Source organism: Nicotiana attenuata, unplaced genomic scaffold, assembly GCF_001879085.1.
Source record: "Nicotiana attenuata strain UT unplaced genomic scaffold, NIATTr2, whole genome shotgun sequence".
Taxonomy (NCBI): domain Eukaryota; kingdom Viridiplantae; phylum Streptophyta; class Magnoliopsida; order Solanales; family Solanaceae; genus Nicotiana; species Nicotiana attenuata.
Window position 1 is genome coordinate 198687 of NW_017670895.1, and position 5723 is coordinate 204409.

Genomic DNA, 5723 nt, shown 5'->3' on the forward strand with positions numbered 1-5723 from the left:
GGCGTGACTCGAACTCAGGACCTAACGGTCGTGGATGGAGGTGCAAATAATTGATTGCATATCGCACAATTTTGACTTCCAAGAGTTGTGTAGAATTCAAAGTTGGCTAAGCCTAATTCAGAGGCGTATCTAAGATTTTAAGAGTATAGGTACAATAATATCTTTATCAATATATGATTTGATAATATAATTTTTTTTACGGTGACCCAAGTTAACGAGCAAACTCTCATTAATATTATTAGCTAGTTTTCATACTTTGAGAACTATCCCTAATAAAATCATTACTTACCGTTTTGAATATCTTACGTTATATGTAGCAAGCTAAAAACTATTAAAAATTCTCCATCCATCCTATTACGTAAATCTTTTTATGTACTTCTATTTTCCCGTAGATACGTGATTTGCATTACTAGTCTTAGGGTACACGCGTTGCGCGTGTATTTTACCTCAATAAATATAAAAGTTTGAAAAATAAGTAAATATTATATTAAAACTTTTGTTTGAGTTTAAAATTAATGTTAACAAAACTGTAAGTTTCTAAAATGATGATTGTTGATCCTATTTAGCTAACTCAATAAAGTAAGAAACTCCACTTATTAGTCCTTAATCATCTTATTCATATAAAACTGATAAAAGACGGTCTTTTTTTCTCACGACCAAAACGCAATTGTTTTATTTCTTAACCAATAAGAAATACAACAATAATTATTTTCAACAGATTAAAAAATGTTATTGCAAATGCTTGGATTCAACTCTTATGTTTTGATTAATCTGCTCTTCCTTCGTTTTGTAATTGGGCTTTCTTTCTCTGTCCTAGTACATAACTGTACATTTGAAAATTTCTTTCTATGGAAGAAAGGGGTCGTTTGGTACGCGGACAAAATTATCCTGGTATTATAGTCACGGGATTATAATCCCTAGACTAATTTATCCCAGATGTGAGGTGGGATAAAACAATACCAGGTTTGATGGGATAATGTGAGATAAGATGGGATATCCAGGATTAAGTTTGGGACAAACTTATACTATGTTTGGTTGTTGGTATAAATTTATCCCGGAATAAATTTATACCACCAACCAAATATAGTATAAATTTAGTACCACACTTTATTCCACCTTATCCAGTGTACCAAACAACCCCTACGAGCCTAAGATTGTCATGTAATTTCTTAATGTTAATAGATTCTGAAAGAATATATTAATTATGAGCAAAACATGGAGTTTATGTTAAGAAAATTTAATTTTGGCACATATTATTAGTTACACACCTAACTTGTTCGTAGTCTTATTTACTCACCCGAACTTTACTATCTGATAGTTGATATCCCATGGTCGCTGACATGACAAAGAGCATTGACACTCTCATTTAGGCGTGTGAGAGTAAAAAAAATAATTTTCAGATAGGGTATTTTTAGTAAATTATAACATAGTCATATACAATACTTTTTGGGATGAATTGTGTATTTCTTCTTGCTTCTTCTTAATATACAATGCATATCTTATCCCCATTTAATTTTACATTTTTAAAATTTTTTATTTGAAAACAATGGCTATGATTCAACTGTGTATTACTTTTTTGGGGTCAAAATTGTAATAAATTTTAACTAAAACTCCATCATTTGAGCCAATTAAAAAAAGTTTTATCCAAAATAATGGAGTACGAACAATGTATTTCTTGTCATTTTTCCTTAGACAAATGACTATTTATTTTAATTGTATATTCTTATTTTCGAGACAAATTAGTAAAAGAAGTTGGTTGGAGCTCCGTAATTTTTTTGCCTAGTAAAATATGTACAACCAAAATAATGAAGTTGCAATTGTATACTTTATTTTTATTTTTCCTTTACATGCAATTTATTTTAACTGTGTATTTTTTTGGGGAGAGAAAATATGTAAATATACTTGCTTAAAGCTCCATTATTTTTGTCAAAGAAAAAGTTTTAAGCAAAATAATGCAATACAAACTAAGTAATGTTTCTTTTTATATATCTTTTAGGTGCACAGACTATTTATTTTAACTGTATATTTCTTCTATTTCAGATAAATTTGTCAATGTTTAGACTGAAATTTTATCATTTAAACCAAATAAAATAGATATATTTAGCTGTTAAATGAAAACTTACCCATTAAAATTTTAAGAATATCAATTACTTTCGTTTGAAAGGGAAACAAAGAGGCAAAATTGGTAAGAAAATATTTTTTGTTGTTATTGGGAAAGATATTTAATATCAAATAAAAAAATGAACAAATACTTATATAGAAGCAATATTCTCAATTCAGAACTTTGGTAAAATAAAGCTCATTAATTTAAAAGGTAAATATTTATAGAAAGTAAATCATAATTTGATTCTTGTGTTCTAATTATTAGGATTTCTAACGTGACCAATCAAATAAGGAAAATTCTAATGAATAATGTTTTAGTTAATTTCAAAGTGTTAAATATTAGGAAATAGTTATGTGACTACTTTGTCCAGTGTGAATCCTATTTTAAAGGGGTATAAAAAAGAACGATATTTCACTAAGAGCTTTCATGCTTTTAATAAAACTAAAAACTTTGAAGGAGCAAGTAGGAATTGAACACCGGGCCTTTGGGTTAAAGATGCACGCGCTGACCACTAAGCTAAAGTGCCCACTTGTACATGACTTCACACATGCTTATTCAAAAACTAAATCAAAAAAATTTAAGTGCTATACATAATTTAGGGAGGGGAGCATAGGCTCACGTGAACCCATTGCCTCCCATATAGATTCGTCCCTGCCCTAATTAACTTATATAGAGGAATATAATAACCTTTATTTTTTCCCTTTTTGATATATATTAGAATCCTATTAAAAAAAAATAGGTCATGTGATTATTTGTGTCACAATCCAAGCTCATGTCACGTTATATTCGATTTGATCCAATAGATTTCACAGACTTGTCTCTCCGACTACGCCAGCTTTAAGCCCAAAAGCACGTGTATCACGATAATTTATGATATATCTTAGAAGGCTCTTCACTTTTCTCTTATTCTGTGTTTGGTCAATCGCGATCATACACGGACCCCATGCAGTAACACATTTGTCCCGTGTATATGCCACACAGATCGAAGGAAGATTGTCCCTTAGGTGATATCAAAGGCCAATATATACATAATATCCACAGCCAACCACTTTACTATCTATATATTTCCTACTGCAATTAATTAGTACTCAATTTGTTGTTATATCTCTAAAAAAACAAAAGTTAAGAAAATGGCAAAATTATATGAGAATGAAAACCCAGTAAAGGCATTTGGATGGGCAGCTAGAGATGCTTCTGGTGTTCTTTCTCCTTTCAACTTTACAAGAAGGTATTATTTGATTATTTTATCCTAAATTTTAGTTAGCTTTTTTTTTTTTTTAGTTAAATTTATTCAGCTTCTCTGTTTTATTAGTGGTGCTATGGCTAGAGAAAACTCTAAAATGGGGGTAATTTGGTTTGGATTAATTATGGGTGCAGAGCCACGGGTGAGAAGGATGTGCAGTTCAAAGTTATGTATTGTGGAATTTGTCATTCTGATCTTCAGCAGCTGAAGAATGAATGGAGCGATAGCATATATCCAATGGTACCTGGGTTAGTTTCCATTCTTTTACTTTTTAATTATTTATTTGCATTTGAATTTAACTTGTATACATTGACGTGTAAAAGATGTGTAATCTAACTTGTGATAACATGGTAATTAACGTTTTTATCAGATTATTAATATTTATCATATAGATTTATCTATCATCAACAGCAACAATCCAGTATAATCTCACTAGAGGGGTCTGGGGAGGGTAGTGTGTACGCAGACCTTACCCTTACCCTGGGGTAGAGAGGTTGTTTCCGATAGACCCTCAGCATCCCTCCCTCCAAGAACTCCCCACCTTGCTCTTAATATTATTAGTATTTATCATATAGATTTATCTATGAACAACAACAACAACGACCCAGTATAATCCCACTAGTGGGGTCTGGGGAGGGTAGTGTGTAGCAGACCTTAACCCTACCCTGGGGTAGAGAGGCTGTTTCCGATAGACCCTCAGCATACCTCCCTCCAAGAACTCCCTACCTTGCTCTTGGGGTGACTCGAACTCACAACCTTTTGATTAGAAGTGGAGGGTGTGGAACCCACTCTTGTCATAGATTTATCTATCACTATAGGTCATATAGCTTTTAGTGACGAGCTTCTGTGACGACTACTGTAGTCGCCACCAAAAGTCTATATCGCCGGTTGGAGCGGCGTCCTGTGGCACATTATTTACCTTTTGGCGAACTAAGCCGCCACAAAATCTAATTTTCTTGTTATTAGCTTTTGGCGGCGACTAAGCTCGCAACAAAAGGTAAACAAGTGCGTCACATTTAAGATAGGTCGTCATATCGGGCGACATAGACTTTTAGTCAGTAAAAAGCTTTTTTTCCTATAGTGTATAGTTGCATTATAATTGATCTATCGTGCAGATATTTTTGACATCGTCAATGCAGTAAATTAAACTCTTGCAAAACATGTACTTTTCCTTTTGTTGCATCTTCTTTTAATTGACGTGAAGGTTTCTACTTAAGCCAAATCAAGGTTTATAGGAGAAAATTCAAGTTTCTGTCTTGGCAAATGGTTACGCTAATTCCATTTTAAGAGTTCTTTAATGGAATGAGAAAGATTGAATCATAATTAAATTTGCATTTATCTTTTTCAAGAGATCAATAGCGGATTTATGTCAATTAAGGATGACACGGGAACTACTAAACTATCTATTCATCTTGCAAATTCGAAAGTGCAATTTAATCACATGTTCATATCTAATACGACTGATATTTTGAAATTGTCAATTGTTCCAGATATGAAGTTGTTGGTGTGGTAACTGAGATTGGTAGCAAGGTGGAGAAATTTAAGGTTGGTGACAAAGTAGGTGTGGGATGTTTGGTAGGATCATGTCGCAAATGTGAAAACTGTGACAACAATCTCGAGATTTACTGTCCCGATCATATAATGACATACAATGGTATTTACACCGATGGAACCACCACGTATGGAGGTTACTCTGATATCATGGTAACGGACGAGCACTACGTGGTTCATTGGCCGGAGAACTTGCCAATGGAAGCTGCTCCATTGCTAAATGCTGGAATCACAACTTATAGTCCTTTGAAATATTTTGGACTTGACAAACCTGGAATGCATATTGGTGTTGTTGGTCTTGGTGGCCTTGGCCATATAGCTGTGAAATTTGCCAAGGCATTTGGAACTAGAGTGACTGTTATTAGTACATCTGCTAGTAAGAAACAAGAAGCAATTGNTCTTAAACGGGAGTTTAGATATAAGAATAGTAAGTTTTCATTTATACATGTAAACAGGCTGCAGCGGGCTCGCTTGATGGCATCATTGACACTGTCTCTGCAGTTCACCACTCTTCCATTGATTAATTGTTAAAACTACATGGAAGCTGTAATAGTTGCGCACCAGATAACCACTAGAGTTGCCTGTATTCCTTTGCTTTAGGTACGTTCTTGAATCGACTGTTTCTATATATATATATATATACATGCATTTATACAGAGGTTATATAATATGATAAACAGGAAGGAAGCTAGTAGCAGGGAGTGCCATAGGAGGGATAAAGGAGACACAAGAGATGGTAGATTTCGCGGCAAAGCATAACATTACACCAGATGTTGAAGTCGTGCCAATGGACTATGTGAATACAGCTATGGAGCGTCTCGCGAA

At 33.5% G+C, this 5723-nt stretch overlaps 1 pseudogene across 1 annotated transcript; it reads left to right on the forward strand.

Annotated features, from left to right (window-relative positions):
- The first annotated feature begins 3150 nt into the window (after positions 1-3150).
- On the forward strand, positions 3151-5422 carry LOC109244297 (annotated as a pseudogene). The gene is made up of 3 exons (XR_002070682.1): positions 3151-3332; positions 3482-3595; positions 4838-5422. The product of XR_002070682.1 is annotated as an 8-hydroxygeraniol dehydrogenase-like (transcript).
- The last annotated feature ends 301 nt before the right edge of the window (positions 5423-5723 follow it).